Source organism: Protopterus annectens, chromosome 8.part0 (genome assembly GCF_019279795.1).
Source record: "Protopterus annectens isolate FY-2018-M chromosome 8.part0, PAN1.0, whole genome shotgun sequence".
Lineage (NCBI taxonomy): Eukaryota > Metazoa > Chordata > Ceratodontiformes > Protopteridae > Protopterus > Protopterus annectens.
The window spans coordinates 264,666,038-264,688,127 of NC_056741.1; the positions used below are offsets into that span (position 1 = coordinate 264,666,038).

General features: G+C 37.5%; 1 protein-coding gene across 2 annotated transcripts in view; it reads right to left on the reverse strand.

The window, feature by feature from the left end:
- SEMA4A (semaphorin 4A) overlaps nt 1-22,090 on the reverse strand; it is a 1,666,552-nt gene that overhangs the window by 303,692 nt on the left and 1,340,770 nt on the right. The window lies entirely within an intron of this gene.

The following is a 22,090-nucleotide window of genomic DNA, read 5'->3' on the forward strand; positions in this document are numbered from 1 at the left end:
GGAATTACCACAAATCCCTTAGAACTCAGAGTTCTGTTCTATTGGATTTGGGTGGAAGTCTATGAACTGAGAAATGTTTTCTGTTTTTGTTCTTTTAGAAGAAACTATATGTCTGAAGGGAGGATGGGTTTCACTTTTCTGAGTCTTGGGTAGCCCAAATAACTTCCCTAAGCTAGGGTTGTACACCATTAGGAAGTCACATTCCTGCTCTGTGATTTTTCCTAGCTGCGACATCTCTAACAGCTGTACGTCTATAGCTAGAAATTCGTCTCCCGCTTTTTGTTCACAACAAGTTTGATAACACATGTCATTTTCTAACTCCTGCATCATTTGCCTAACATATTCAGTTTGTTCCATTATAACAATGCCTAACGCTTGTCTGCTTTCATAACTCTAATGTTATCTTTCCTAAGTTCCTCTAATGCTGCTTTCTCTTTGGGGTTCAAATTGTGTCATTTGGTGGGAGGGTTTCTGCTTAGACTATCCCTGAAATACCTTTCACACACCCTAGAGAACAGATTTAATGTACTGTTAAGCACAGAGTTGTATATACTTCTATATACTTCTCTTTTTCAACATACTGACATAATTTACTGTGTTTATATCAACATCTGAATCATTATCAGCACTATCCATTTCATTGTACATTAAGACTTTTAAGTTCAGTTTCCTAATGTACAGTTTTAAGTCTAGTACTGTGTCTGAAATGCTGGTCCTTTGGGCTGGTATAAAATTAAGTCCTTTTTAAGGAGATCAAGCATTCCATCACTGAAATCTTTTTAGTGAAATTAAACAATGACAAGGCTGAGAGGGCGGATCATTCCCTAGTCTTAACCATTGTTTCCTCGGTCTGCCTTGTGGCCTTCCCCTCCCCCTCCCCCTCGTTAATGTTATCATTAACCATGCCCACCAACCAAGAGGCATGAAGAAATGTGGCAGCTGATAGCTGCCGCTGCTTTTCCATCCTTGAATGCTCTGAATGCAGGCTATCTAGCAGAACTACCACTATTTCTTTAAGTAGTTCCTGCAACTGCCACTCCATGAACCTGGTTTACTTGGCTATCTGTTCCTCCTGCAATTTCTTCTATATAGGCAAAACCATCAGAAAACAAGACAGGTCATAAGACACAGAGATAAGAACAATGCCCTAGCTAGGCACACTGTTACTTGAACAAACAACCCTAAGTTCAAAAGCCTAGTATTGGAAAGCCCGGATAGGTTTTTGGGAACTACAAGACCTTGATAGAGGTAAGGGAATTGTGGTGACAAATTAAGCTTAAAGCAGACATGCCCCCAGGTCTCAACGAGAACCTTAATATAAGGTGCGCATTAAAGTGGAGGAAGTGATGCAAGCAATCCCTAGTTTCACAGGGGACATTTATATAAGATGCGCACTAAAAGGAAGGAAGTGATGCAAGCAATCCCTAGCTCTACACACCTACATATAGGTACATAGATTCATAGGTGTGTACTAGGCTAATAGCCCTGGGGCATTTACAAGCCTAGCCATAGGATTACCCTAGCATAGTGCCACCTGACCTTAGTTCTCAGTGCCTCTGTTGAGTAGAGCCATTGGTGTTATCCCCGGGGTGAATTTTCTGTTTCCCATCAAGATCTCTCTTGAAGAGGGTCAGCGAGGTGCTCTGCTTGACATGTATGCAAAATCTGTTCCATAGCATGGGTAGTCTCTGGGTTATGAACTTGTCCCTTCAGTATGTTCTGTTAATTGTGGCAATGAGGTTGAGGTCTCTGGAGCATGTGGTGGGGAGGGATTGGGATTTCTTAGATGCAGCATTTCTAACAGAGCTGGGTCAGACATGGCTTTGTAAGTCAAGCAGAGATCGCCTCTAAGTAGGCGATATGAGACGGAAAATAGAGTTTTTTGAGTCTGTCTATATAGGACAAGTGTTTAAGGCCTAGGATCCTCTTTGTGAGGTACTTTTGTGGCCTCTAGTTCTCGCAGGTGTCCAGTGAGGTACATGCCAAATGGGACATTATACTCAATGATTGGCCTAATGAGGGAAGAGTAGAGGAAGACAATGACCTCTTTCTTCCTGGATGAAAAACCCTTAGTAATGAGATGTGCCAATCTGACCACAGTGGCAATGTGGTGATCAAAAGAGAGGTTGCTGTCAACCTGTGTTCCCAGATCTCTTATAATGTCTTCTGCATTCAGTGGACTACCCTCAATGTGGCAATTCATGGGAACTGGGTTTTTCCCAAAGGAGATGATGACACCTTTTTTGGCACTGAGCTTAAGGTCATGGTTCTGACACCAGTCGTTGGTCACAGTGAGGCCATTCTGTAGGATGTCAACATCACTAGGGGAGTTAATAATAGCTCCCAACTTGCAATCGTCTATGAACTTTATCAGCCAGAGTCCCTTTGTGTTGGCCTGGACTTCAGAGACGTAGATACCAAACACGAGAGTACCCAGGACCAAACCCTGTGGGACTCCACTCGTGACTAATCAGTAGTCTGACTTGGAGTCAGCTACTTTCACACTGTGGGTTCTATCTGTGAGCCAGTTTGCAACCCACATGGTGATATAGGGGTTGATGCCAAGCTTAGTGAGTTTTTCTATGATTCCTGATTGGAGAATGGTATCAAAAGCCTTGGCCAGATCAAGCTAGGCTGTATGAACCACTTTGCCTTCATCCACAGGTCTGGTGACCAAGTTGAGCAGGCATGATCTACTCTTCACAAAACCAAAGTGAGTGGGATCCAGAGTTTGGAGATTCCCTATATCCTTGTTTATTAGGTCCATGATGATTCGTTCCATAGCTTTGCATATCAGACTTGTCAGGCTAATGGGGCGATAGTTCCCAGAGTCTGTAGTCGCTCCTCCTTTGTGGAGAGGGATGACTGTAGCAGTGCACCATTCAGCAGAGACAAAGCTGAGATGAGGCTGTGATTGAACAGGGGACACAGGTGAGGTACCAGTCCACTCTGTAGTTCATGGAGAACACAACCAGGGATATTGTCAGGTCCCATAGAAGCTGTATTCTTGGCCTTGGACAGTGCTGATTTAACCTGTGCAGCAGTAATACTGGGTGTCTGGCAATCTACTGGTACTGTGATTGGTCCTTTGGAGGGGGGGGGTAAAGTTGGCACTGAATCTCTTGGCCAGTATACTGGCAATAGCTGTTGGCTCGGTATAGGAGGTACCACTGTGCAGTAGCTCAGAGCAAATCTGGGTATTGCCACGGAGATTCTTTACATAACTATAGAAGGCTTTGTGGTTGCCTTTATTATCTGCTGCAATTCTGTTATCGTTTTTTTGTGCTTGACAGAATAAAGCAAGATCCTAGGGGGAGTGACTGGGAGACTGCACTTTGTACTAAGGAACTCATTTGGCAATTAAAATTAAACGCAACCAAACATCCTGGTTTAAACGAAAGTTTAAGTCTGACTAGCGTTCTCAAGATGAAAAGTTGCCAGTTATAATATAGGAGTAACTTTTACTTCATTTTTGTTCATGTTTTATTTGATATTTATTAATTTTTTAGTGAAACGTGAATTATTTGCAACAGGATTTAGTTACCTGTTCATTTAACTGGAGTGTTTCTTGTAAACTTATTATGTTTTTAAAAAAACAGTTTGGTAACAAACTTATACAGTCAGTATTTATGCAGTTTGCATTTCACAACAACTTCATTAAGACACCTGTGAGACTTGTAGGGTAGCATTGTTCTTTAAAAATTATTCAGTGAGGTTTCTTACTTTACATTTTAAACACTGACATTAACATAAGTTGCGTTTTAAATGTATGTAGTAAATTAATTTATGAATTTAATAACAGGGTAGGATGTATTATGATTTTTATGATATATCTTCCTCTTGGTATAAGCACAAACACAATGACATCATTGTTTTTGCTAAATACAATTTAATTAATTGTTTAATTGGTCCACCAATGAAATGTTTCTACTATTAGTTTAAAAGCTTCAACTTCAGCTGTAAAAGTCACACTTGATAAAGCCCGGTAATACCGGGCGAAAGCGCTTGTGGCAATTTTTTGTGGAATAAAAGCTGTTTATTTTACTTCGCTGGTGCGTTGGTACTTCTTAAATTGAAGAGCAAGTGGTATCCTGATAACATTTTTGTGCACGACTTGTTGCAACATCCACTGACTCTGGACTGGTTGCGGTCAGCCGCACTTTCTTTTTCTTTGTATTTTAACGTACTACTTGGTTATTGGTTTTGGCAGTTATGGCGGAAGACCAATCCTCTCTGGAGTTCGTGGGCACACCTATTTTACTTACGGAGGAACCAGATGACACGCCGGTCACAAGAAGGGAATTCAACCAAATCTTGGTATTACTTACGCAACTTAACAAAACTATTGCTAACATTAATAGCTCTGACTCCTCTGACGCCTCTGGACTACCGGGGAATCAACAGCAGTTTAAAGAAAAAGAAAAAGAGGAACGAGCAAGAGAGCCAAGAGTTGATGCTGGTCTCAAGCAACCGGTAATTGTGGACCATCGATCGGTTTCTCCATTAAGGAACTTTTCTAACACCAACAATCGTTTTGAAATTAATGAAAACTACAGTTTCAATTTTAAAAACTGGACTGAACAACAACCGCATTTTTATGCAGGTACTGTAAATGCTCAATTTGAGCCCTTGGACAAAAAATTTGAAACATTTAAGAACAAATTATATGCGTACAAAAACGCACAGTTAGAAATAAATTACTTAACTGAATGTATAAAAGTTGTACGTGTGCCTAAGGGGTTGCGCTGTTTTCGGTTTCCGAACAGCGCACACCAGGGTTCACATTTATACGGTCAATTGGTTGATTTATTCAACAAAACAGGGCTTGACATGCTTAGATTAATGGTGGATGACTATGTTAACAAGAGTACTGAGATCTTAAATGATTTAAACAATTTGAATGACAGTATCACTCAAGACGAGAAATTTCAGGGTTGCAAAAAGAAATATGAGGATACATTTAGAGAAGTTGACGCACATTGTTTAAAGGTATTAGATAGAAAAGTAAAGAAGCTAGACAGGGATCTCATTGAGTATAGGGAAAGAAAAGCATATCCAGCACCTATTAGACACAACAGAACAAATACAGAAGAATTCCTTACAGAAGTACAAACTAAAAATAATGTCTATGATGAAACTCACTCAGAAATTCCTAGAAGAAGTGAACGGCTGGCACACAAGGGTAGTGTTAATGACCAGCAGGGTTTTCCAGTTCCCCAGGGAAGACCAAAGGGGAAAACAAATCAGTTACAACTAAATGCTTGGGTGAAAAGACGTTAACTTTAAGAAGTAATTTGTCCAGTAATCAAAGTACTTCTATCATTTTTTCAGAAAATCAAGGCAGTTGTTGTATTTCAAGTTTAAACAACTTTAACATTTATAATTACACAAACACACAGATTACCGCTTCACATTTTGAATTATTTACTAAAGGGTTACAATATATACCACAAAGGGTAAGTTATTTACCGAGATTATTAATTGAATTAAAATTATTCATTAGAAATATGAATCTGGCATTATTTTTTTAAAAACCAACAAAGGGACAATGAGCACACACTCATGAAAAGGAGCACGTTCAACCCCCCCACTCACCCTATTTTAAGAACTTTTGAGGAATTAACAGAAAAAATGTTAAGAGATAACCTAGGTAAAAAACACTCAGTGAAAGTTTCAAATTTTCCAGATGAATTAAAAAACACATTGGAGAAGTTGAAAAACGAGAAAATTCGAGCTATGAGACCTGACAAAGGGGGGGGCATTGTTTTAATGTACCAGTTGGATTATGAAGGTTATATTTATGAACTCTTACAGGACACGGAAACTTACGAATCTGTTTCTTTAAATGAGTTGAACATTGCTCTTGGAAACATCAAATATACTATTTATGACCTTTTATTGCAGGGTTTCATAGATGAAAAAACTCATAACTATCTTACTGTTGCTAAGCCCAAAACTCCAATATTATTTGGTATACCCAAAACACACAAAGGAGTTAGTCCTTTAAAATTTCGGCCCATTGTAGCAGGGGCGGGCAGTATAACAGAACCTCTTAGTAAGTATATAGATTTTCATCTTAAAACCTACACCTCTAACTTAGAACACATTTGCAAAGATTCTTGGCAATTTTTGGCTTCCATTGACAATGATATTGATAATTCCAACATTTATATGGTCACCATTGACATAGTGAACTTATTCCCTAGTATTCCCCATGACAAGGGAATGGAATGGTTTAGTGAGACTATTTGTAAAGAAACAGGTCTCAGCAACAGTTTAGTCAACTTAATTTCGGATTTCATGCACATGGTTTTACACAACAACTACATATATTTCAATGGTGAATATTTTCGACAAAAGAGTGGTGTAGCCATGGGAGCCCCATGTGCTACAGCCTACGCGAATATAGTATTACATAAATGGGAATTGGAATTCATTCATTGTAAAAATTGGAAGCAATATATTAAATTTTATAGAAGGTACCTGGATGATATCTGTATTTTGTGGTTGGGTTCTAAAGAAACATTTGTTCAATTTATGGATTATTTAACCCATACGACTGAGTTTCTTAAATTTACCTATGAAATTAATGACACGTCACTGCATTATTTGGACATTTGTTTAACAAAAAGTCCTGATAATAAGGGTTTTCTTTCAAAAATCTTTAGAAAAAACACTTATTCCAACTCATATTTACATTTTGACAGTGCACATCCCCCTTATGTTAAGAAAGGTATCATTAAGGGACAATTGGTTAGAGCTTCCAGGATTTGCAGCACACAGGAATTGTTTCTTGAAGAAGCTGCATTTCTTAAGCAAGCTTTTTTAGAAAGAGGTTATCCAGTTACATTATTTGAGAACACATTCTCCGAAGTTTTAAGCCAAAGAGAGGAACGATTTTCACCTCTTTTGGGAACTGGGGTGGTTCCTAAGAACAGCCATGAAGTATTAAACTTTCAAGCACATAACAACTTTGTTTATACATACTCAGAAGATTCAACAGTTATTGAAAACACACTCAAACACTATTGGCCCTTGGTTGTAATGAACGAAGAATGCACCAACATTTTTTCTAAGGATATTTCTTTTATTAGAAAAAGGGACACACATTTAAAAGGTATGTTTGAACAGAACATGGAAGGTAGGGCAACTTTAGAGCGGTTTCGAACGGACAAAAAGAAGGGAACTTTCTGTTGTCGTAGATGTAATCAATGTTCTTTTATTTTAGAAACGGACAAGTTATACATCCCCTCTAGTAACATTTATATCACAGCTAAAGAACACTACACATGTTGTTCTACAGGTGTTGTGTACATTGGGCTCTGTCAGAGTTGCCCATGTTTCTACGTTGGTAAAACGGAGAGAGAATTAAGGCGTAGAATATATGAACACATGTATGAGGTGAAATGTAAAAAAGACACCAATGCCTTTTTCAAACACTCTTTAGTATGTCCCAACATGCACATTCGTTTTTTTGTGCTTGACAGAATAAAGCAAGATCCTAGGGGGGGTGACTGGGAGACTGCACTTTGTACTAAGGAACTCATTTGGCAATTAAAATTAAACGCAACCAAACATCCTGGTTTAAACGAAAGTTTAAGTCTGACTAGCGTTCTCAAGATGAAAAGTTGCCAGTTATAATATAGGAGTAACTTTTACTTCATTTTTGCTCATGTGTTATTTGATATTTATTAATTTTTTAGTGAAACATGAATTATTTGCAACAGGATTTAGTTACCTGTTCATTTAACTGGAGTGTTTCTTGTAAACTTATTATGTTTTTAAAAAAACAGTTTGGTAACAAACTTATACAGTCAGTATTTATGCAGTTTGCATTTTACAACAACTTCATTAAGACACCTGTGAGACTTGTAGGGTAGCATTGTTCTTTAAAAATTATTCAATGAGGTTTCTTACTTTACATTTTAAACACTGACATTAACATAAGTTGCGTTTTAAATGTATGTAGTAAATGAATTTATGAATTTAATAACAGGGTAGGATGTATTATGATTTTTATGATATATCTTCCTCTTGGTATAACACAAACACAATGACATCATTGTTTTTGCTAAATACAATTTAATTAATTGTTTAATTGGTCCACCAATGAAATGTTTCTACTATTAGTTTAAAAGCTTCAACTTCAGCTGTAAAAGTCACACTTGATAAAGCCCGGTAATACCGGGCGAAAGCGCTTGTGGCAATTTTTTGTGGAATAAAAGCTGTTTATTTTACTTCGCTGGTGCGTTGGTACTTCTTAAATTGAAGAGCAAGTGGTATCCTGATAACATTTTTGTGCACGACTTGTTGCAACATCCACTGACTCTGGACTGGTTGCGGTCAGCCGCACTTTCTTTTTCTTTGTATTTTAACGTACTACTTGGTTACTGGTTTTGACCTGTAACCATGAAACAAATGAAAGCACTTAAATGTTGATGCAATATTTATTAATATTATGATGAACATACATGTAATCTCCAAAGCATAAAGGTTCTTTACCATTAATATATAAAGACTAACTGAAAACCAAATTACTCTTTTGTTGCATTTTTAGCAAGTTTCTAAGTTTGCCTGTTTGCGAATAGAGGTTTTATGTTTATATATATATAAAATATATATTTACATATTCAAAGAATAAAAGCAGGCAGAGGCAAGGCTCCAGTTTCTTCAGCTGATTTATTACAAGACACACATGTGTGTCTTGTAATAAAACAGCTGAAGAAATTGGAACCTTGCCTCTGCCTGCTTTTATTCTTTGGATTTGTTTTGTGTTTTTGCAGAGGTACCTGGTTACTGTTGGAATTATATTTTGCTTTGCTTATATATTTACATATTGTCAAATTTCAGTATCCCTAGACAAAAATATAGAAAGTGAAAATCATGAACCATGGAAATTTGCACAGGGCAAGTAAACACTTGCCCAAAACTGCAAACTACATACCGTACAATTGTAAACCCACTTAGTTGGGGGGTGCTATGCCTCCTCACTCCCCTAACTATATATACCAACTCCGGGATTGCACTACAGTGGGGAAAAGGGCATATCTCCCCATGATGGGCAAGTGTTAGTTGCCCTGGGATAATATCCATGGTTCATGATTTTTCACTTTCGATATTTGGCAATTTCAATATTTCAAGCTTTGAAAGTGAAACCATAGATATATATATGGTTTACCATCATATGGTCGACCGGTGGATGGTTGTGCATGTATGTCCGAAAGGAGTGCGGCAACATCCCACTATTGCGAACGCAGATGTTGCTAATTGCAAAATCCCATCTTCTTTTTGACCCATGTTAGCACTCGTTTTTGGATACAGAGCAGTTGGAAATGTTGATTTCTGTGTTTTTGCGACATTCCGACTGTTCGTCATGCCAGGATTCGCTAATAAATTTCGCACATATGTAGGTTCGAACACTGTGTGCTCAGCCATATATATACACGCACACACACACACACACACACATATAGGTTTACTATCAAAATTTCAAACAGAAAAATAATTTCCTTTCGAAACACTGAATAGAAAAACAAAAATCAAAATCTTGAACAAGTCACAATGTCAAATCAGCTGAACGAATTCAGCAGATTCCACATTGTTGTCGAACAGATCACATGAAGTATGTATAGGAGCTCAGGTAAAAGAAACTCCTATACCTAATATCATGTTTTTACAGCGGGGAAAGCCCCCCCTGTGCCCCCCACACCCCATGCTAACTATATATTCCAACTCAGAGATTGCACTACAGTGAGAAAGGGATACAGTTCCCAAACCGCACTGTACCGTGACGTCTGTACGGTTCTTTGAGTTTATATTAGCGAATGCACGTGCATAAACTTTTGAACACTGACATGTTCAGCCAGATGGAAATTCAAACATCTGTGTTTAGAGTTTTCCATCTGTGGGCATCTCAACTTGACATTCTGATATTATGCCACACACACACACACACACACACACATGTATATATATATATATATATATATATATATATATATATATATATATAAAAGTTATATATATTTTCCCTTTCAAATAAAAAGCACAGGTATCACAAGACCAGAAATTCCTGTATTGATGTGGATAATATGCTGTTGAGCAATTCCCCATAAAACTGCATCAAAATCCTCAATGTTATAATGACAGGCACATTTTGTATCTGAAGTTCCTGTTCTCAGCCTCTGAAATTTACTTTAAATAGGTCATACTGGGGCAAACACATGGTGTTTTATACATATGTACCATATGTAGAGTTTCACAGGGATTTCTTTATCATAGTCAGGAATGCTGCACTATTCATCATTTCTTCGCTTTTTAATTTCTCCAAATGTACTTTTGTAATACCGTGACATGAAAATGACTCAATTCCTGAGTCAGTGTATGATTAAAATAAAAATGAATATTGCTTCAATTTTTGATGTTTACCAGAAGTGATACTCTCAGAATTCTTATTATTCTTGATGTCAGTTGGGGTAGGTATATAATTTGTGAGGCCAGGGATTACATTATATGCCTGGAATATATCTTTTCTGAGGTTTCATTACATCAGAAGGGAAGCTCCTCTAGCTCACCAGACAAAGTAATGCCATCACCAAAAGGTCCAAGTGATGAGGGGTGCAGTTTGCATATGTAAAAATCACATTTAAGATGCACTGAAATCCTGAAAAATAGAAATTGTTTTAGGTTAGTTTTGTAGCCAAACATCCTGTTGTCATTCCAAGAACTAGTTTAGTAAGTCTTAAAATGGGACAAGCATATGTCCTTTTATACATAAATACAAAACGTACGGTTCACATTTCATAAACAAGTCTCACATGCTATATTGTACTTGGTTTCCATTAAGTCATTATCTCCTATGGAGCTCTTTTGAGTTTGTACTCTAATGTGTGTCACCTGAACCTTTTAAAAATTAAATTATGGCCTCACAGTTCAAACAACTGTTTATATTTCTAGAACTGAAAGTGTTACTAGAAAGCTGTTAATGGCAATTATCCAGCACAATGTAATCTCGACAGTGGCTGCATTCACTCAATTCAATGTCTTAAACTGGATTTTATAGCAACAAAAAGCACAGTAAATATTATTTTTTGTAAGGCTGTATATACAGTGATGTCCCAGTGAACACTGAAGAAGCACGCATACTGCCAGCATTTTCTTCACACAGCTTTGAGCTTTCATATGAGGCTAAGCAATTCTCTATGACTTGGTTGTTGAGATATTTAGAGAAATATGAAAATAGTTGCAATATGAATAAATCATAAATATATGATAGTGAATATCTTTTAGCTGCATTAGACAGGAGTTGAATAATAAAAATAGATGTGTTTGCCATTATGTAAGCTTTAAGAGGAAGTCTTCTTGTATCTTGTATGTAGAATGTTTTGGAATTTTTAGTGCAAATATGAAAAAGCAATATTTGGTGCCTATAGATGTTTTTTTAGGATGTAACTACAAAAACAGCATCATTAGACTGTAATGAGTTAAAGGTGTATATGTGTGCGTGTGTGTGTGTGTGTGTGTGTATGTATATATATATATATATATATATATATATATATATATATATATATATATATATATATATATACATACACATGTCTTCTGATTAGACTAGGCTATGCAGCACCTGTTCAGAATATAGCTATATAAAATTGTCTTTACATGAGTTGCAAAACATGTATATATTTCATCAAAAGAACCAACATTTTTTTTAACAGTGTCTGCCTCTGTAGCATAGAAGAATAAAGCCCGGAATATGTCCCAGCTGATGTGAGTTTGACAAGCGGGTTGGCTGCTAGAAGAGCGAGGAGAGGGTCAATTGAAGTCAGTGTCTGGCATCAGCTCACCAATCCTCATGGGGAAAGGAACTGCATTCCAGTCAATCTCAACAGTACAAGCCACTTTCATGGCAATAAAATGGCCAGTACTAGGGACATGTTTTGGTGATCAAAAGCTGTGAATGGTACTTCTTGGAACTTTTGGGAGGAAGCACTCACAAGCAAAAGCATGATATAGGATGCACCACAGAAATGCATGTGTGCTCATGACAGGGACTAGTGGTGGTGGTGGGGTTAGGCCATTAACAGAAAATGCTGTCATTACCGGCATGTCAATGAGGTCATAAATCTCCTGTTTAGTTGCTTGGATGATAACCTTTCTGCCTGGCTCTGCCCTCTGCTGTTGACAATCAGCAAAGGAGGAAGAGTGGTTGTAAGACACTGGGGAGGATTGATGGTTGGCAGACATAGAGGTAAAACAAACAAACAAACAAAAAACAAACAAACAAACAAAAACCTTGTGACTCCAAACTTGGCATTACCAAAACTCCATGTGTTTGCTGAATTCATATTTATCAGTGACTTGTGCTGAATTCCCCAAGGAAGAAATACGTCTTTAGTGGAGATTATAGTTGAGTATCCTGTTATTTCCTGAAAGTTTTGTAATGATTCTGAAAGGTGGATTGGCTTGCAGTTTTTATAAATAGGTATCAAATGTAAGGTTATAAATGCATTTCACTTTCATGATCTGGTGTATTACATTTTACATAGCCTCTATCAGATGGGTATTGTGCATATCTGGCTTCTTTTTGCAATGAGATATGCAGCATGTACTTAGAATATTTCTTAACCAGGGTGCTATTTAATCAAACTTAAAACTATTATATTTCACCAGACAAAGCTACACTTTTGTGATTGCATATCTGTCACCAGCAAAACTCCATGTGCTGAAGGGGACTATGCACTGGTGTCAAATTTTGGCACTTAAATGCAGTAAAATGCCCAAGGTTACAAAGGCAATTCTAGACACACTTTGTAGTTGAGTAGCTTGCCATTTTCTGAATTTTGCAAAAAAAAAAAAAAAAAAAATTCAAAGAGGAATGGAAAACTGAGCTTTATACACAAGTACCACATGTATAGTTTTCTAAGGATTTGGCTATCAGTTTTCTGACATGCTAGATTATACTTGTTTTCCTCTGCGAGTAAATGCCTTCTGCTTAGGCTGGGGTATGCAATACTTGCCCAGAACATGTGCAAGTAAAATTTTAAATATTTCACATGAATAATAATTTCTGTAATTGGATTAATGATTGCCTTCTATGGTAAGTGTAAACACATATGCAGTGAAGTGCACTACATAAAGTTGTGTATGTGATGTTGCATAGTGGCTACTGTAATGCTGTTTGATATGTGATATACTTACCTTATATTTTGGTACAAAATGGTGATTCATATGCATGACATATTGTGGTAGCAAAATCTGTAACAGAGGAGCATAATGCAAAACAACTATGAGCTGCTGTTTAAATGAAGGTACATAACCCAAAATGGCAGAAACATTTGCCTCCATGGGGATGGAGTCCTGTGACCGGGAGTGGAGTGTCTTAGGGAATTTTGACAAGAAACCTTGAAAAGAAGAAGTTGTGGAATACAAGGGTCCCAACTGCAGTTACTCAGAGAGGGGGGTGGGGCCTGCTTATGGCTACTTGTTGTAACTTGGAATACCAAATCTACGGACATCATGATCTCCTTTTTCTCATTTGTGAGAATTTACAAATGAAATGAAGGTGAATTGTAAGGAAACAGTAAGTATATTATAATGTTTTTCCTGGCAATGAATGCTAAACTGTATGTCTTCACTGTAAATAAAATGCAGTTGGATTACTAAAATTGCCTGTAATGGTTGCTGTTGGACTATGCAAGCATAATTTCACTGATATACCAAGTCACACTAATTTCCTGTTCCTGCATTGCAGCCTACAAGTACACAAACATTTGAAGTTAATTACCCCACCCAAAGAGAGATAGAGAGAGAGAGAGAGTGTAAGAGAGAGAAAACTGTTTTGTTGCATGAGTGAAGCATTGCAATTTGTCAGACAAAGTGAAGATATTCATAAAAACTCTGGTGCAGACCAACAGAAACATGGGTCAGCAGGGCATGGCCTTTTAGAAGAGAAATGAGGCTTTGCATAGACACTTGGTTAGCTATAAGTAACAGATGCACATGGTGGCAACTAAGCTGACCACTCTAAAGACTACCACACTACTAAAGAAACTCAGTAAGGATGATAACATTGAAATATACGTTACTGTTTTTGACAGCCAAGCTGCTCAGGAGAATTGGGCTCAATCTAAATCCAAAATTCTGTATTAAAAACTGACAGGGAAAGTACACAAAATATATATGTATGCAAAAGGTACTGATGGAGGCATAGCTGGCTCATCCAGTGCCTTGTGATGGTTGCATGAACTAGTGTCCCACCATCTCAGCCAATCAGTTGCCATCTCTGTTTTGCCCTGCCCCCAACCTTCCTGAAAAAGAAACAAAAATAAAAACAAACCAAAACAAAGGACAGTCCTTCTACTGGCACACCAAAAAGATGGCCAGATACATACCCCTCCCTCCAAAAAAGTCAATGATCAGGTACCTGGGGCTCCTAAAATGCAAAAGCCAATCAGGTCCTGTTTCTCTACCCTGCTCCCGACCTTCCTTCCTCATATTTAGTTAAAAAAGGAAAGAAAGCTTTTTGTCATTTAAACTGTAGTAAACTGCTTGCAGGAAATGTAGGAAACAGTTGCTACACTTTATACCTCACACAGAGCACTAGAGCACTCATGTTTTACTGAAGAAAATTATTATTACTTTTTTTTTAACTTTTAAACTGTAGTTTGGTACACTGTGGAAAGCAGTTGCTACAGACAGTATAGATCACACATAGAGTGCTACAGTACTCTGACTTTGTAAAAAAAAAAGAAAACATATTTTTTACTTCTAAACTATAGCAAGACGTTTGCTGCAGATTAGATCACACAGGAAGCACTACAGTGCTTAGGTTTGACCATAAATGCAATACAACCATTTAAAAACCAGTATGCATTAAAGAGCAATCAGGATCAGCCGATCACACTTCCACAATACTTTGCAGCCAGGGTAGTTGTCAGTTTCACTCCACCTTAGCTATGCTACTGGGTACTGATTTTATGGACTATCAGGAACTGGAAAAATAACTGCTAGCTAGGAATAGTATGTGTTTTGAAATGCCAACCATACATTTGATAACAGGATATTTAATACAAGTAAAATTGCACAAGCACACATGCCTGACCTAAAGCATATTTAAGCTTATAACTAGAACTTTATGTAAACAGCAAAAATAAAATGACACACATTTTAGCAGTTGACAAATTCAAAGGAGCACTCCCAAGTAATTTACACAAATGGTCTTTTCAGTAACCCTAATATTGCTTACAACTTGTTTTTGCTAATTTAAAGGTTACTAGCTAATGAAGCACTGTTTAGGACTGATCCAACATAAGCCTATAATCCTGAAGATGCAGATTTCTGTGAACACATAGAAACGTTCAGCAACTAAAATTGTATGTTTCTGATGTGGGAAGAGGAGGCATATTCCTAAAAATGTTTAATTCATAGTGCTGTTCTTAAAAGTGTGATTTTTTTTTTTTAACGAACATGCTGGTAAAGAAAATGTAACTGCAATACCTATAAAGAACATTTTCTGACATATTGATAATGAAGATGTATCAGTGAAATGTGATAAAGTAACTGCTAGAATAGTGTATTGTTTCTGTGTCACTACTAAGCCTAAGTCAGTCGAATGTACAGTGTTTGCAGATGGGTAGGAACTGAAGGCACTACGAACATAGTCACATATTAAGGCAACATATCTGCAAGCAAAACATAATCTCAATAGTAGGGTGGGAGTAATCTGTGTTCAGGGAGACTAAAAAGAGTATCCTATAGTACACACAGAATTTCAGATCCTCTTGGCAAAGTACTATATCCTATAACTGTAGTACCTTGAAAAGATTGACATTTTAAAATGTCGAATTGCAAAAAATCGAGACAATATGATCAAACGTTCATAATACCAGTTGTTTATAAAGTCAACTTTCACATGATTGCAAAGCAAATATATGGCATAGTAGTTAAAAACACAGCATTCCTTAAAAGCAATGATACATTTTAACCTGCCTACTATAACTAAACTTTATGTATTGTGCATACATCATTATATGCTGCAAAATCACTCCCTGTTGACATATAGACCTATATATGTAAGTCTTCACCTGTCATATACGTGCATTTGGTAGAACACATTACCATACGATGGCAAAGGCAGCACAGCATGCACCTGGCTCTCTGGGGGCATCTACAGGACAGCAAAGTTACAAAAAGGTACAGATATCCTTGTATTGGGTGGCTATATATACCACTTACAGAGATGTGCAAAGAAAAAAGTACTGGTGCTGCAAACTTAAATGTAAGGATAAATGTAAGGGTCCCGCACTGACTAGCTGTGGAGCAAATGGAAGGAAATTATAAAATCTGTTTTACACCACCATGTCAGTGACCCAGTAGAAACTGAGAGTACTACAGTCAGTAATAAATTGAAAGAGAAAGCAGCATTATCCAGAGATACACCATGTCTAGTAGTAGATGATGTTGTTGCAAACTTCTCTCTCGAATGTGCAGTAGGACTGCCGAATAGAAAAGCAATGCTTCTGTAGCTCAAAAGGGTAAGACGTAAGAGTATGTTGAATAGCAGTGTTCAGAATATTGCACTGCACAGAACTTGTGCCATTGATTACCCTTTAAAATGCGGGGAGTTTATAGAGGGAACTATCAGTGATGTTCAGACAGAAAACCAAGTACTTGTATTTTCAACTGCTAATAATTTAAGTAATTTGAGTGCAGCAAGTATTTGGAGGACAGATGGGATCTTTTTCACTAAGAGTAAAATTTGTAGACAGGTGTATACTGTGCTTGCCTTCATCACATATTGTGAGAATACTAAATCAGTGCCATTAGTGTATTGTCTAATGACTAAGAAGTCACTGAGGCATATAACCACATGTGGAAGTGTATATTTGATCCGTTAGCATGCTGTAATTTCAGTGCTACTGTGAAGTATGTTTTGTATGACTTTTGAGATCATTGCAGTGAAAAGAATACAGTGTAACATTAATGATGCTGAGTCCAAGTGATGTTTGCTCCACTTTGGACAAAAATAAGGCCTAAAGTGCAGCATCGTGGTTTAGCAACTGTGTATGGTCAATGTACGAATTTCCAATTGGCTGTAAAACAACTGGTAGCCCTTGCTTTTCTAGATGTTGAAGAGGCTTTACCAGCATTCGACTGTCTCAGTAGCACATTTCTTGCTGCTGGTAAAGATCTCCTAACATACTTTACAGAGCTGTACATGTTAGTTAAACTAAGGAAATTTCTTACTAGAACTGTAACATCAGCAGCTATATTTTCACCCTTATTCCTTGCAGATTCTGGAATATACTAGTACTTAATGCGTTATGTCTCCCACGCATGCAGAACTCAGTGGAAGCATGGCACCATTGAATACAATGTTTTCTAGGTAGAAGAATAGCTGACTTGCCATATGCCATGACTTTTTTGCCTAGGGAGCAAAACAGGATAGATGAAATATGAATGCATATGTCTATCGGTTGTCCACCATCTCCTAAAAGGAGGAAGTTAGGGGAAAGGAGCATATCCTTTGAGCAGGTACTTGCCAATGAGCTTCACTGTACTACTGCACAGTTTATTAAGGCCATTACCATTCTTCTTAAGATTTATGATCAGCCATTGTGTGAGAAGCACTGCGGTATTTGTATTGTTCTTTTATTTTCTAGCTTTCTGAGATCGCATTTTATAATATACGTTATTTGTCTAGCAGTATTAGTATACACATGAGGTGTCTATCGTATTTTGATTGTTGCATTATTTCCTGTCACTTAAGTAAGGCTGCTGTTAGTGACATTCACTAAGTTATGGTTGTTAGAATGGAGTTGATAGTGTAAGAGTTTTTTTTCATTTACTGTAAGACAGGTTTATGGTGTCATCTGTGCTGCTCGCCATACAGCTTTTCAATGTTTTGGTACTCAATATTGTGAAACTTGCTTTGCGATCATATGAAAGTCGATTTTATGAATGTTCGATGTTGTTTCTGTCTTTTCAATTTAACATTTTAGAATTCAAATTTTTAAATAGATCTATAATTATGCATGGCATTATAATTGGTTAAGACTTCTCCTGTTCAAGGCACTGTGGTAACTATAGTAAGAGAGCACAATTAAATACTCCATGGCTTAAATATAGCTCTAATAAAATGAGGGACAGCAGCATCAATATGACACACTACTAAGAACACATGCTTGTAAATATACCCCTAGTATAAATGTGCGTGTTTGTGTGTGTGTGTGGGGCTGGGGGGGGGCAGCAGCTTGACACATAGTTATAAATATACAATTCTGATAAAGTGAAAGAGACAAGTGAAGAAACTTCGAAAGGAACTAAAATCTAGCTTTGGCCATATGGGTTGAAGAACGTCAGAAACCTATTACCAAGTCTTAACAGAAAACTCCAGTTGTTAGGTTAGAGAAATCAGTGCAGAAACTGATAGGGAAGAACCCATACCACATATGGAACCTTGTAAAAGATTCTAGCCATTAAAATAATGGATGATGACTTTTATAGAGACAGAGAGGGATAGATTTGTGGTGATAATCTCATTAACAAATTAAAGAGAACCTAAATAGAGTTCAACGGATCTCTCTGTAAAGTCAAAAGAGAGCATTTGTCAGAAGCAGGATTCACAGCATCTCCTACTTAAGTAGACAGAAGATGCTGAGGTAAAAATAAAGGAATTGGTAAATTCACACATAGAACAAAATCACCGTCATGATTTGCCCTTTGTGCAAGAAGGAATAGGACAAGAAAAAAACACCTGTACATATATTCATATGTGAACAGGCTAAACCCTGTTCTTTAAAGGTTTATAGACTCTTGCTATGCTCATGGCCAAGGAGTCCATTAAGAAGATCAGCCACATCACCCCGACCTAGTGGTGGACTAACAAACTCCCTCACAAAGTAGCCTTTCTCCACATAACCCCAGTGAACATTGTATGTCAGTGTATTGACAATGTCCATGATTTAGCAGATTCACAGATAAGCAATGATTATGGGAGAGTGGCCTAATGGTTAAGGTGCTTACCTTGCAAGCAAAAGGTGCAGGGTTTGAATCTCACACGGGATAAATGGCTAGGCTTAAAATGGCTCGCAAGGGCAGTTAGCTTAGTATGAACCTATGTAAAGAAAGCACAGTGGGAAATGACACTTTAATCAGAGCTGCAGAGAATATAACCGGCACAGAAGGAAAAGCAAATGAGCAGGTAGGCCCTGCTCTATATCTATATTTTGAGTTGAAGAATGATGTGCTGTAAGGGCTTAATGAAGAGAAATAAGAAATACTGTACCAACTGCTAGTTCCAAAGCCTTTCAGAAAATGTGTGATGAACCTGGCATACAGCCATATTTTGATGGGACATATAGTGATAGACAAAACCAAAGCTATAATTTCATCTAGATTTTATTGGCCCTTGCCAACTGAGAACTTTTATGCAGCTTGTCCAGAAGATCAAATGTAGGGATGGCATCCTGACTGCACATCCTGGGTATGAACATCCACTGAAACCTATACCTGTTCTTCAAGTCCCATACAAGCAGATAGTTCTAGATGTTATAGGTCCATTAGTAAAGTCTAGTAATAGCAATCAATACAGTCAAGTGATTATGACTATGCTACTGTGTTTCCTTCAGAAGAACAAGTGTTACTTTTTTCCAGGATAGGGATCATCAAAAATATTTACTAATCAAAGAACCCCATTTACATCAACAGCAATACACAAGCTTTGCCAGTGTTTTAAGGTAAAAGAGTTAAGAACTTCAGTGCACCACCCTCAAAAAGATGGTTTAGTGGAATGTTTCAGTAAAACTCTGAAGGCCATAAAATAAGATAGTAAAAAATTGGATCAGTTTCTTCCCTACCACCTTTTTGTTGTAGTAGAGGTGACCCAAATTTCAAAAGGGTTTACTTTATTTATTTTACATTTGTTAACCGGGATTGTCCGATAAGTAACATTTTACACAATATGTTAAAATGCAGTATACAGAGAATTTTCAAGCAATATGTTAAAATACAGTATACAGCAGAAGACATAACAAGACCTATATATACAGGAAAAAATAAATATACAAATTCAATCAGCATTGAGAGAAGACCTAGCCTGTAATATATATTACAGTAGGTATATTAGGAAGTGAGGTATATAAGTGGAATAATTTGAGGACTTATGTAATACACAGGCATAGCCACCTATTCTTTAAGTGTGTTCTAAGTGAGTTTTTAAAGTGAGAAGAGGTAGGAGCAGAAATCAGAGCAGGAGGGAGATTATTCCAGGTTCTAACTATGGAGTGGGAGAGCAGTGCTTTTCCTGCAGTATTGTTAGCCCTAGAGATACAGAGGTGGGATTTGTCGGAAGATCGGAGAGGATGATTTGTATTATAGTGGGTGAGAAGTTGGCCTAGTACAGGTTTTTTTTCTGGATATGTTACCACATTGTAGGCAATGATTAATTGGTGATAGGTTGGTAGCTGGGGAAGTTCCAGCCATTGCAGTTCCCTTAGAGCCTGGCAATGGTGGGTTCTAAAGGTGGAGTTGTTTGCAAACTTGGCGATTTTATTATAACATGATTCGAGTCTGGCAAGGTCAAGTTTTCTACGCTGGGTAAGAATTGAAGTAGCATACATTAGGGCAGACAAGAGGTGAGTTTGGGCTAGGGTAATCTGTGCTTGTTTCGAGAGGGATTTCCTGTGCCTATATAGTGTTCACATTTTTTTATGGACTTTTTTGATAGTTTGTGAAATGTGGACGTCGAAGTGTAGATTTTTATCAATTTCAATGCCTAGGAGTTTGGTATGGTCAGAGGGAGAGCTAATAGTGCCATTTTTGGAGGAAATAATGAAGGATAGTGGGGTGGAAATGGTTTTGTTGGGGGTGAAATGTAGTAATTTGGTTTTATTAGGGTGTAGGATAAGTTGAATCTGAGTGATCCAACTTTCTGCAGAGCTAAAGGATGCCTGGGTAAGTTGTTGTAGGGTGGAAAGTGATGGAACTGAACAGATAAGAGTTGAATCGTCAGCATATTGTATAAGTGAAGCATGCTGTGTGATGGTATGGAGATTATTGGTAAATATGGAGAAAAGAAGTGGACCAAATATGGAGCCTTGTGGTACACCTATGGTAGTTGGGAGTAAGGGGGATTGTACACTTTGCCATTGGACAGATTGTTGCCTATTTGACAGATAGCTTTTAAACCAGGCTATGGTGGAAGGGGCAAAGGATAGGGATGTCAGGGTGTCTAGTAGTAAGGAATGTGAAACCATGTCAAATGCTTTGGACATGTCTAGAAATATTGCAGATACAAAGTTATTATTATTTCTATGTTGTTTGATCAGATTGGTAAAAGAAGGCAGAGCAGTGGTTGTGCTATGGTGTTGGAAGCCATGCTGTGTGGGGGAGAAAAGATGATGTGAGTTTAGGAATTGTGTTACCTGAGACTGTATACATTTCTCTAGTATTTTACATGGGGGGGGGTAGAATGGCAATGGGGCGATAATTTGAGTATTCGTAAGAGTTTCTGCCTTTATGTCGTGGAATAATGTATGATACCTTCCATAGCTGTGGGACATATGCTTCTTGTATGGAGCGATTGATAAGAATAGATGTAGGGTAGGATAATGATTCAGCAGCTATTCTTAGAAAGTTGGCTGATAGATTGTCAGCAGCAAGAGTGGTAGGTTTCAGTTTTAGGAAGTGTTTTTTAATTGGTAAGGTGGGAATGGGTGAGAGTGTAAAGGATGGGATGTTGTCAGGGCATTTGGTTTAGTTATATGTAGGGTTGTTCCTGGATAGTTGAGAGGATAGCGTTAATATGGATTTTGTGAAGTGGTGATTGAATTGGGAGGCAATGTCTTGTTGTCATTCATGGAGTTAGGAGTGGGAGTGGGAGTTTTGCCTGGTTTTAGGAGAGAGTTTATGGCATGCCAAATCTTTTGGGGATCTTTTGAATGTTTGTTTTGGATACTGAAGAAGTAATTTTGTTTATCGAGTTTAGTTTGTATCTTGGCCTGATTTCTAAGTTGTAGATAACTTTGTTTGGCTAGGCTAGTATTATCTTTCTTCCAAAATTTACAGGCTTTATCCCTTGACTTTA